Source organism: Scyliorhinus torazame, chromosome 2 (assembly GCF_047496885.1).
Source record: "Scyliorhinus torazame isolate Kashiwa2021f chromosome 2, sScyTor2.1, whole genome shotgun sequence".
In the NCBI taxonomy this organism is placed as follows: domain Eukaryota; kingdom Metazoa; phylum Chordata; class Chondrichthyes; order Carcharhiniformes; family Scyliorhinidae; genus Scyliorhinus; species Scyliorhinus torazame.
In genome coordinates, this window is record NC_092708.1 from 248,160,581 (window position 1) to 248,173,444 (window position 12,864).

At 47.3% G+C, this 12,864-nt stretch overlaps 1 protein-coding gene across 7 annotated transcripts in view; it reads left to right on the forward strand.

Annotated features, from left to right (window-relative positions):
- Window positions 1–12,864, forward strand: part of sipa1l1 (signal-induced proliferation-associated 1 like 1) — a 586,476-nt gene that overhangs the window by 249,276 nt on the left and 324,336 nt on the right. The window contains exon 4 of one of the 7 annotated variants that reach the window (XM_072486095.1): window positions 4,834–5,005. The exons of the other annotated variants lie outside the window; for them this stretch is intronic. The gene's annotated coding sequence lies outside the window, so the exon portion shown is untranslated. The remainder of the gene's footprint in view (window positions 1–4,833; window positions 5,006–12,864) is intronic. 7 annotated transcript variants of the gene reach the window in all.

The window sequence follows — 12,864 nt, forward strand, 5'->3', positions numbered from 1 at the left end:
ATATCCAGTTTCAGTGCTCATGAGGAACATTAAAACAGATTGAAAAATTTAACAGGTATGATGCGAGTAAAACCCAAGTGTCTAAACAAATTTTCTCGTCTTTGATCACAATTTTTCAGTTTCTTGTTCCCCAGCCCCATCAAAAATTTCAATTTGCTGCATTATTACTTTGCTGCTCTACCAAAGCAAAAGAGAGGGGGGCGGCAGTGTTATGGGTCAGGGTTTAGAGAATCCCAAGAGAAGGATATTTAACTCTTCAACATTTCTTGCCTCAAATGCTTGAACCAAACCATCAGCAGAGACCAGGATGTCTTGTGAAGCTTTTATTTGTATCTTCTTAAAAGGCAATGTGACAAAACAGTAATCAGTGTCACAAATTGTCATCTCCCCAGTGTGTTGTGTGTGACCTCTGGTTTTGTTTATTGGTTTATAAAGTGATGAGTCATTTGAATAACTTCACCGCCTTTATAAATTTTTAACATCGGGCATTATGAATGGTTTCTTGTGTCACTTCAAACATTCCAATATAACCAGGTGTCAATAATGCTTGCTCTTTTTGATGCTCCAAGCGATTGGGTTTGGAGCTGTCTGTGCATTAAGTGGCTAACAGATTCATCTTTTGCATATTCCGTCTGAACTATTTTAACACATTGACATGTTAAACTTCAAACGGGTTAGCAACTGCACTGTGAAAAGCTCTGGTTCGAACATGTTAACTAGAATGAGAAATTAGTGTCCGGAAAAACAGGCCTACCCCTCCCTTCCCTTCTCTCCCAACTCATTTGTGTCCATAAACAGTGCAGCATGATCTCTTACCTTGGTTAGTTTGGGTGCTTTATTGACTACCTGACTGCTTTTTGTTTTGAAGCATGATACTTAATGTAGTCTTGTGAGCAGGGGCAGCATTAATGTTAAATAGTATTGTAGAAGCAACAAATATGGCAAGCTCACTTATGCAAATATATTTTGGAAGTTCCTTTTTTAGATAATGCCATTTTGTTGTTGAAATTACTCCCTTCTAAGGCAGCATGGTGGCACAGTGGTTATCACTGCTGCCTCCCAGCGACGAGGACCCGGGTTCGATCCCTGCCCCAGGTCACTGTTTGTGTGGATATTTCGATCCCGGGTCACTGTTTGTGTGGAGATTGCACGTGCATTCAGTAGCATTTTTCAGTAGCGCAGGGGGTGATTTAATGGGCATGCTGCGCTTGAGCAAAAGCGTGATGAGGCCGTTAGATCACGAGAGAGGCCAAAATTGAGAACTGTACTGGGCGCCTATCTGTTTGCAATCGAAGCGGCCCGCTCCCGTTGGTGAAATCAGGATCCTGCCTCAGCGGTCAAGAAACCAATAATCACCATTTACGTCCAATCTACATCTAATTAATGGAAGCACCCCCCCATCTAACGGCCCCTGTGATCCAGCGGCCTCCCCAGCAAGTAGTCACGCGGGCGCCGATTAGTACTCTTTTTTTTTTTATAAAACGTGAAGCTGGCGGAAGGGCTGCTGCAGGACCTGAGGAGGCGAGTAGCCATCTTCGTTCCCAGGCAAGGAGCCTGGGTGGGGAATGGGTGTCTCAGTGCCTGCGGGTCTGCCATGCTAACCCTTGGATCATCCTGTTTTGGGGGCAACCCCTGCCTGCCTGCCCCACCGACCATCCATAACTCCCACTAGCTGAGGAGGCCTCTGGACGCGCAGCTGAAGGCTATTGGGAATTCGCAATTGTACTTGCGTGAGCACTTCAATCCCAAGTGGATTCCCGTGAGCAGATGTGCCATATAACATGGGAGTTATTGCCTAGCATGCCAATCAGACCGTGATGCCTGGACACAGTGCCTGAACACTGTGGGAGGCATCAGCACGGACGCAGTGTCCAACATCCGAACATCCAGGTGCTGGGCCCCAGCACTGGGGATATCTCCGTGATCAGAGGGTGATTATGTGCACCCAGGAGGGACCAGTGCCAGGTCCAGGTAACATTACGTGTGGGTGTCTGGGGTACAAGGTCTGGGGTCCAGTGAGCAGGGGCCCTCACTGCGACTGGGGTTGGGAGCAATGGGGGGGACTGGAGAATCCTGGAGTAGAAGAAACCACTGGGTGTCAGTCTCTCTCACTCTTCAATTCCCTAGAGATAGTACACTGTATGGACAATATCTTGGACCTCATGGTGCTGCTGGTAGGCCAGGCAACCAGATGCTGGAGGAGGCGGCGGCAGCAGCTTCGAGAGCGACTCGAGGCGGTGGCCCATGTGCAGGGCCCCGCCCCACACCCTGAGGATCTGGCTACCCATCAGACCAGGGAGGGACCCAGAGGGGGAGTCCGGCAACGGCCCAACTGCACAGGTGTCGCTGGTCTTTTGAACAGATGATGAACAGTGCGTGCCGCAGGAAGCTCCTCCTCAAAAAGGGGACAGTGCGCACCTGTGCCATGTCCTTGCTGACTTGGCACCATGTGGAGGAGGAGGCTGCCTGTTCCTGGTGACCATCAAGGTGACCGCAACCCTGAACCTCTATGCCTCAGGACTATTCCAGGGCTAGAGCGGTACCTTTTGTGGCATCCGACAAGCTCCAGCACACAAGTGCATTCTGTGAGGTCATCAATGCCTTGTTTGCCTGGGCAGCCAACTATATAAACTTTGACATGGACCAAGCTCAGCAGGATGCTCAGGTAGCTGTTTTATCTGCCAGCAACAGGACGCCCCAGGTCCAGGTGCTAATGGATGGCGCGCATGTCGCCTTGCACTCACCAGACCGTCGGGGAGTGCCCAATATCAACAGGAAGGGGTTCCATTCCCTGAGCATCCAACTCGTATGCGACCACCAAATGGAGATCAGGCACGTGTGTACATGCTTCCCAAGGAGTGTGCGCGACAGCTACATCCTAGGGCAGTCGGACTACTCCGGCCTCTTCAAGGACACCCCCGGATGGCTGGTTGGCTCTTGGGGGTACCAGCTGAGGACCTGGCTAATGATGCCAGTACGGAGGCCCATGCGACCACCCGGGCTTTCATTGAGTGGTGCATCAGACACCTCAAGATACGGTTTCGATGCCTCAACTGCTCTGGTGGTGCATTGCAGTACACCTCCCCCAGAGGGTAAACCACTTTGCGGTAGTCTGCTATGTCCTCCACAACCTGGCACAGCAGCGGGGCGATGTGCTAGAGGTGGAGGGGGGGGAGAAACATGTGGTCACCTCCGAGGAGGACAAGGACGAGGCGGCTGAGCCCGCAGGACCCGCCGAAAGATGGAGGACAGGTGGCAGCAGTGAGGGTCCGGCCAGCCCAGAGGGCCAGGGTGGCCCACGCACTCATCTGCTTCACAGAGGACGTGGCCTTGCCTGCCATTTCCCCTCTCCCCAACCTCTGCCCCTTCCTGCCCCCCATCTCTCAGCATATCCCCTCCGCACCCAGCATTGCCGACGCTATCTCCTGTGCCCATAGCCTCTGCGACTCATCCAATCGGCTATGGACCTGCTGGAGGGTCGCATTCTCTCTGGCCTCGACCGGAACCAGTAATCTGCCAGGTCAGCATCCCCGAATCATGGCGCTGGTCTTCTCGGTGAGCTGGGTGGGTTTGGCTGTTAAAGAGCAGTTTAAGTGTTACGCTGCCTTGCTAGTGGGGGGGGGGGGGGGGGGGGGGGGGGGGGGGGGGGGGGGGGGGGGGGGGGGGGGGGGCTGGCGAGGCCATCATTTGTGGCATGAGGCTCGCGGGATCTCGTTAAGTGGACCAATTAACATTTTATAGCGGTGACTGCCTCTCCGTCTTGGGAAGTTCGCAGCAGTTCCCGCATGCTTGCGACACTTGGAAACCTTTCCATTAAACCGCGCCCATAATCTTTGAATATATTTTTCGGCCAGAGCCTGGAGGTTAGTCAAATCACCGAATCTTGTGGACAGATGCAGAACATGTTGGATCAACACCATACTAATTTGGTAGCTTGTAGCGAATTGTTGCAGGTAGTAATTATTGTGTTGCTTTCCTTGATGAACATCCTCTTCCAGGATTCAAAGTGTGCACTCAAGACTGGGCTAGATTATAATGACTGATTGCCAAGAGGTCACAGGTTTGTTTTTAGTCCCCCGGGTAGCCTGTTGTTTCAGCAATTTTGGGGGTCACTTCCAGAGAGGGAAGTACTTTTAAAAAGAAACAACCCATTACTTGTAATACTACATTTCCAGCCTTTGTATTTGAATGTAAAAGAGAATATTTCTTTCAGGACTGATGTATTCTGAAGGTTGAGGCAGCCAGCACCACCTCATATCCAGCAGACACCTCCCAATATATCTAGGAGGGAAAACTGTTGTTACCGAGGATACATATGAGGATAAGTGGGGAAAATGGCCTGGACTACTGGCAGGGTTTTGAGGGAGGTTTGTGAAAGTGCAGGAAGGGAGGTAAAAAGGTGGCAGATCAAAGGAGGGACTTCCGAGCTCTCATCCCAGGGCTGCTTTGATGCTCGAGTCTGAGGTGGGTGATATGGCATTGGAATTCTCTAGTGGGCCTTCCACGTTGAAGCAATGATTCTGCTAACTGAAGAAAGGAAGGTTTGACCATTGTGCATTTTAAAAAATAAATAGGAAAAGCTGGGAATTACAGCTGAAGCAATATGTTGTGTTTTTAAGATTTTGTTTGGCCTGCTCATGTTTAATATTTTCTGATGTTTATTTGGAAATTCCCCTGTGTATTGATTTTAAAATCCCATATCCTGTTTGTATTTAGTTTCTTCATTGGAATTGCCACAGGAAGGGTAAGGAGGAAAGGAGAAAAAGATGCATTACGGTTTCCACTTATTTTTTACTGTACTGTTTTAGTGAAATGACTCATTCTGTTTTACAGATTCAGTGAGTGAGTTCTGAACTGCATATTCATCAAATTATCTCGACCCATTACCATGGCAACCAGGAGAGAAGCGATGAAGGAACTAATTGCTTTGAAAACTAGTGTTACTTAAAGTGATCTATGCAGTTCTTCACAAACCTTGTTTATGATTGCGCAAGGAAGCAGTTAGGTATGTCATTATCTGTGCTCTGCCGCAGGGCGGCCAGTTTGTAATGGTGGTGGTAGTAATAAGGAACCACTGCAGCTGTAACTTTGCACTCCGAATGCTATGCCTAAACAGTGGGAAATGTCTCTCAGCTCAGGGGAAAAATAAGTTGTGTTAAAGCTCTTGGAGGTTTGCAGACACTAAATTGGGTTTGCACTTCTTCTGTAACACCTTTATAAAAATACATTATTGCCACACTGTGGTATTTTGCTCATGGTTTTGCTTTCAGGCACAATTTTGTGGCTCCCATCTTCTGTTCTTGTAAGGGTACTTATGGCATCTCACAGTCATCAGCTGGTTCAGCCGGCCCATCATAACAAAACCAAGGAACATGGTATTCATGCAAGTAGGTGTATTTTTTCCGCATTCATTCTGGCAGTGTTCCTGAATTGGAATGAGAATGCTTGTGCTGTGTTACAGCAGAGATGATTTGATTTTGGTCCTTTTCAAGTCAGTTGCTTTACCATATGTGCATTTTGTTACTGCAAAGAGGAAAGAGAATCTGATATATGGTATGTAACGCAATGCCACAGTAAACAGCAGCATTCAGAAACCAAAATGAGGAACAAGAGGAAATATTTACTGTCCTTCTGTTAGGTCTTATGGACTCTGCCCAATTTTCATGGTGGGTGGGAGTCAGCCGAGAACAAACCATCATGTGATTAATCCAAGTACAGAAAAATAGACACAAATAGAGTTTCTGTTTGTTAAATCCAGAAGATTCTCACGCTATCCCCTTAAAGATATGTCTTGCTTGGTGCTGCTTGGCCGACCTAGTGTGGGAAATATGTGCGCAGGCACTGCTAGAGTTCATGCTGTCTGTCATCATGGAGCACCATTGTTCGTCTAGTTGGGTCTGCCCACTGGCGCTAAGTGGGACTGATCACAGCCCCAGTGATGGTCCTACTCCAGGTCCTGTTAATGGGCCATGTTGCCTGGCCAGTTACCAAGTGTGCCTTGGAGTACTGCATATTGTATAGAGCATAGTCTCAGTTTCAAACTTTTATCTGCAAGTATATCATCCTGGAGCTAATTTAGATTTTAGCCCATTTTGACTTTGGGGTGGATTCCTTAGTGGAAAATAAGAGCACATGTTTAGTTGCTTGAAAGCTGTGGTTGGCAATTTCATTTCCAACTGGGGAAGGTTAGTGAAAGCCAACTATCATTGACCAGTCACTGGTAGTGTCAGTTTTGGTCTCTTGCCTTGGAGGTGCCTGGGAGCATCTCCTATTTCGTTGTTTCGAATCATCTCTTCAGGTGGCAACACTTTGTTATTTACACAGTAGCTGTATGATTCCAAAGGACTATACACCCACCCGGTCTGTATCAATGGTGCCGAGGTGAAGTTGGTTGACTGCTTCAAATTCCTAGGTGTGCACATCACCAACCATCTGTCCTGGTCCATCCATGTCGATGCTACGATCAAGAAAGCACAACCACGCCTATACTGCCTCAGAAAACTAAGGAAATTCGGCATGTCCACATTGACTCTTACCAATTTTTACAGATGCACCATAGAAAGCATCTGGGTGGCACGGTAGCACATTGGTTAGCACTGTTGCTTCACAGTTCCAGGGTCCCAGATTCAATTTCCCGGCTTGGGTCACTGTCTGTGCGGAGTCTGCATGTTCTCTCCGTGTCTGCGTGGGTTTCTCCGGGTGTTCCAGTTTCCTCCACATTCCAAAGATGTGCAGGTTAGGTGGATTGGCCATCCTAAATTGCCCTTGGTGTCCAAAAAGGATAGGTGGGGTTACGGGGATAAGGTGGAGGTGTGGGCTTGGGAAGGGTTCTCTTTCCAACGGCTGGTGCAGACTCGATGGGCCGAATGGCCTCCTTCTGCACTGTAAATTCTATGATTCTATCTGGCTGCATCACAGCCTGGCACGACAACTGCTCGACCCAAAACTGTGAGTAACTACAGAGAGTCGTGAACATAGCCCAGTCTATCACGCAAACCCGCCTCCCATCCATTGACTCTGTCTCCACCTCCTGCTACCTTGGGAAAGTAGGCAGAATAATCAAAGATCTCTCCCACCTGAGTTATTCTCTTTTCCATATCTCTTCCATTGGATAGGAGATACAAAAGTCTGGGAATACGCACTAACAGGTTCAAAGAGCTTCTTCCCCACCGTTACCAGAATCCTGAATCACCCCCTTTTGGACTGAATTGGTCTCTCCATGCATCTTCCCTACTGAGTAGTACTACACTCCGTATGCTGCACCCTATGTCTATGTATTTACTTTACGTATCTAGTGTATGTCCTATGTTTATCATGTATGGAACGATTTGCCTGGACTGTACGCAGAACAATACTTTTCACTGTACCTTGGTACATGTGACAATCCAAATCCAAATATTTATTCTTAAATTGGACTTGCTGTTCATTTATAATGGTTCTGTCTGCTCCTTGATTGAATGAGATATTTTCTGTGATGGACTTAGTTGGTGATCTGTGTTGCCCAATTGACTGACCAATTGTCAAACTTTGCTGGTACTTTTCCAAATGTGTTTGATGATCTTGTTTTAATTGGGTATAAATAATTTTGAAAATTATTTTAAAACCAATACCTGGCTGATTTAAAGTTGAACAATTCTCACCTACATCGATAAAATAACTGCGGATGCTGGAATCTGAAACAAAACCAAAAACACTGGACAGGTCAGACCGCATCTGTGGAGAGAGAAGCGAGTTAACGTTTTGAGTCTGGATGTTGCTTTATCAAAGCTCCCCCACAATTCTCACCTACTTTGCTTAATTTATACTAGGAGCCATGAACTGAGCAACTGATGCACTTCAGGGGGTGAGGCGAAGGAAGGAGAGATTGCAGGGATTTTCTCTAATTTCTTGCTCGGAAATTGTGGGTAATTATTGGTATTGTGGCTTAATTGTGCAGATACTCGCTGTAGTGGCAGTGCTCCTGCCCCCCTCCACTTCACGGAGGCACTCTTATCTTTCCTTCCTGCTGCTTACATTGGCACTTCCCACTGATCTGTCCCTCGCTGTCTCCTGAATGATGCTTCTGCTGTTGCAAGAATTGGAAGTTTTACTGCAAGCTATGGGTGGAAATGTATGACCTTCCAGGACAATAATTTGTATGCTGTATGTGTAGCACAGTTCAGTGTTCACGGTAAAGTCGTATTAGGTTAAAGGTGAGAGCAGAGGTAAGCAAATGCAGTAGAACACAGGCTCCTGCCTTTACTGTTGTGCGATTGATTGTACGATCATAAAGTTGCACTGGTTCTGATTTGGTAGCAGAAAATCATCAGGCTGGAGTTAAAACTCCCTCTTAGGAGTGGGAAGGCGAGAGGAGAGTTGCTGGGTATGGAAGCAGGAATTGAGAGCAGCCTAGGCAGTATTGTTGAAGATTGTTCCTTGCAACAATCAATTTCTTAATTATATTATGTGCTTGAATCAGGAGTGGTTGACCCCTCTACCGCTCATAACTTTTCATGCTGCCTATCTGATACTCAAATCGGGTGAATAAATTTTCTCCATCTGAATACTAGGAAGACCAAAGCCTCTATCTTTGACCCTCGCCATAAGCTTAATTCACAATCCATTGATTCCAACTCTCCCCAAGCCACTAGCTGAACCTGAACCAGGCTATTTACAACCTCTGCATCGGTTTGACCCTGAACAGAGTACACTAGTGTACAAGAGCAAGGAGGTTACTGCTGAATTTATACAACACATGTATGGAACGATCTGTTAAAATAATAATCTTTATTATTGTCACAAGTAGGCTTACATTAACACTGCAATGAAGTTACTGTGAAAATCCCCTAGTTGCCACACGTGTGGGAGGAAACCGGAGCACTTGGAGGAAACCCACGCAGACGCAGGGAGAAGGTGCAGACTCCGCGCAGACAGTGACCCAAGCAGGAATCTTGCCCGGGGTCCCGGTGCTATGGAGCAATAGTGCTAACCACTGCTACCGTGCCACCCTCAGCTGGAGTATTGTGTACAGTTCTGGAAACCACATTATATGGAGGATGTGAACGCATTGGAGAGAGTCCAGAAGAGTTTACAAGGATTGTTCCAGGGATGAGAAACTTCAATAATGAGGATAGATTGGAGAGATTGGAACTGTTCTTTTGGAGCGAAGGCTAAGAGGAGATTTGATAGAGGTATTCAAAATAATGAGGGAGCTACACTCAATAGTTAGAGAGAAACTGTTCCTGTTCATAAAAGGATCAAGAACAAGAGGGTACAGATTTAAAATTATTTGCCAATGTCGCAAATGTGATGAGAGAAAAAATTCACAGAGCGAATATAGAGTCTGGAATGCACTGCCTGGAAGTGTGATGGAGGCAGGTTTAATTGAGGCATTCAAGAGGGCATTATATGATTATTTGAATAGAAACAATGTGCAAAGGTGTGGGGTAAAGGCAGGCAAATGGCACTAAGTCATAATGCTCATTTGGAGAGCCGGTGCAGACAAATGGCCACCTCACCGTTAAGATGTGATTATGTGTAGGCCTCTCTGAATTGCTCTTTGTCGCCAAATACTCCAAGGTGCAGAAGAAGTTGTCCCTGATGTGCGTGCTCTACAGTTAAGGATGTCTACATATTGACTGCAAAGGCTCGAAATAAATGTATTATTTTCAGATCAAGTATTCTATAGGGAATTTAGCCTTTTATGTGAGACAGGGTAGTTATATTTTTGGATTTTGACTCTAAAATATTTTTATCACTTTCAATGTTGCAGACCGGTCTCATAGGCAAGTTCTTGCTCTCTCTTATTACCTTGGACAATCTTCGTCAGCCCTATCTAGTCAGGTCCGGTCATCTGTATTGAGCCCAATGTTAGAGCAGTAAACTATTCATAGAATTCATAGAATTTACAGTGCAGAAGGAGGCCATTCGGCCCATCGAGTCTGCACCGGCTCTTGGAAAGAGCACCCTACCCAAGGTCAACACCTCCACCCTATCCCCATAACCCAGTAACCCCATCCAACCCAACACAAAGGGCAATTTTGGACACTAAGGGCAATTTATCATGGCCAATCCACCTAACCTGCACATCTTTGGACTGTGGGAGGAAACCGGAGCACCCGGAGGAAACCCACGCACACACGGGGAGAATGTGCAGACTCCGCACAGACAGTGACCCAAGCCGGAATCGAACCTGGGACCCTGGAGCTGTGAAGCAATTGTGCTATCCACAATGCTGCCGTGCTGCCCATTGGTGGGACATAGTAAATTCTAGCTACTTGCATGAACTTCTGTGACTTCAGAAGGTGGTAGGATAAACCCAGAGCACAACTTGGGCAATAAGCTGCTTAAACAGACTTCTTAAACAAGAACTAGATCGTTAAACAGAAGCAAATGGCGTACTGGAGGATTATAGGAATTCAGGCTTAACTACCTTTCCTACAAAGATGGAAAATAACAGTTGCAGCTGGACAAAGGGGGAGAATTTGAACCGCAGGGGCATGTGAGTTTGGGTATGGGTAAAAATCCAACATGCTGACTTCACATTTCACTCAGACACATTAAGAGACAGGTGGATTACGTACTAAAAAATAGTAATCACTCAACTGTAGTGATTTCAGCACAGTTTCAAGTTCAATGTCACATCTACAGGTTTAAGCGTCTAATGTCAAGCCTAGAGAAGCCTGGCCATGATTGAGACAAGGGGCGGGATTCTCCCGCAACTGGCCGGATGGCCCGACACCGGCGCCAAGAGCGGCGCGAACCACTAGCGTGGGGCCGACAGGAAGTGGCGGAATCCTCAGTCATCCGGGGGCTAGGCTGGCGGCGGAGGGGTTGGTGCCGCACCAACCAGCAGCGAAGGGCCGGTGCGAGTTGGCACATGCGCAGAACCGCCGGCGTGGTTCCGCGCATGCGCAGACCGCTGGTGTGTGTTTCCTGCGCATGCGCAGGGGGTTCTTCTCTGCGACTGCCATGGCGGAGCCCTACAGAGGCCGGCGCGGAAATAAAGAGTGCCCCCACGGCACAGGCCCGCCCACAGATCGGTCGGGCCAGGTCACCGTGGGGGCCCCAGCCAGGGCCGGTTCCCCCTGAGGGCTCACTTAGCCGGCCTATAACCCAGAACCCGCTGTATTGGAACATGTCCATTTCAGACTGGCGGGACTGGCCAGGAAACGACGGCCGCTCGGCCCATCGGGGCCTGGAGAATTGCTGGGGGGGGGGGGTCGCGCAGCCAATGGCCCCCGACCGGTGCAGCATAAACCCCGCCCGAAAACCAGCGCCGGAGAATATGGCAGTCGGAGCGGCGAGGTGGGATTCCCCCCCCCCCCCCCCCCCGGGGAGTCGGAGAATCCCGCCCAAGATTTATCCTGTATGCACAGTATAGCAGGATCATAATCCCCATTTATGAAATCTGTGTTTTTCTTTAAATTGTTATATGTATTGCAGGCAAGCCGTCTTCAGCCAAGCTGCACTGTAAATTCTATGATAATCTATGAAGCTTGGTTGGTGCCCGTCTGCTCCACATATTTGGGGGAATCATGGATTTTGTTGTATGTGCCCAGCTATGGTATGCAGAAAATTTCTTTTCGGGAAAAATGAGGGGTGCAGGTGCTGTGGAAATTGTTAATTGTGATGGTATGTTCAAACGGCTCGCCTTGTGTCTAATGAGCTGGACTTGTTTTGTTTGTGCATTTGCTGACTTAAAAGTGAAACCACACAAGCTAACTTCTTCTGCTTGTGGTCTTACCACAAGAGAGGAAGATGGTTTTCGGAAACCCACAATAAAATCATATCTCTGAGCGGTGTTGGAGATTACGGTAATGGTTCTACTGAATATGAAACTCATTTTTAAAAATCCTACTTATAGTGCAAATGTTGTATTGATGTGCGGTGCTTTTAAAAAGTAAATATAAAGTGCCCAATTATTGTTTTCCAATAAAGGGGCAATTTATCATGGCCAATCCACCTAACCTGCACATTTTTGGGTTGTGGGGGTGAAACCCAAGCAGACATGGGGAGAATGTGCAAACTCCACACGGACAGTGACCTCAGCGCCGCAGTCCCAGTGCTAACCACTGTGCCATATGCCACCCCTTGGTGTGGGTTTTTAACCACAGTTGGTATTGTCCTTTATAATGATTTGCTGCAGTTCCTTCTTTGATCAATGGGTCAACAACATGCAACATGAAGTGATCAAAGAAAATGCCAGTGCCATCACAGATGATGATACTTGAAGTAGATTATTGATTCATTGTAGCACAGATAAGTTTGGAAACCTGTGGTTCCCTAGTTTGGCAGATTTTTAATGCAAGGTTATGGATGTCTGCTAGTAAAAGTTTAGAGATTTTTCACTGGATGTGATGTCCGGGAATTATACCCCACACTATGCAGTAAGCAGCTGTACCTGCTCAATGCAATTCACCTGTCAGCAAAAAGGAAATGCCGATGGAGATTTCGGCACAAAATAATTGGTTTTGCAAACTGCAGCTTTCTCTCAAATGTTACACTCTGCCCCCAACTTAACCTGCCAACAACTTTAAAAGTTTAGATCGTGCTCTGGTCCACTACACCCCATTTCCCCCTGCCCCTTCCTCCCCTTTTCTGGTCTCCTCCTTCAAGTTGAACCTATGGCTTAAGTTTCCCCTAACTGTGTTACACTGATGGGTCATCATGATTTTACAAATGCATAGAAGTGACTGGTTAGTATTCCGGGACAGGAAACCTATTCCGGGCTAAATTCAACTTAAACCGCTTATTTGACCACACCAGTTGCAAAGAAGCTGTACTTTCTGAAGTGGTGTATCACTGCGTTCCTTGGAGCAACTCCTTGAACCAAACGTTGCTAGGCATTGTGACTGGTGAACACAAAGTATTCAATGCTGTGAT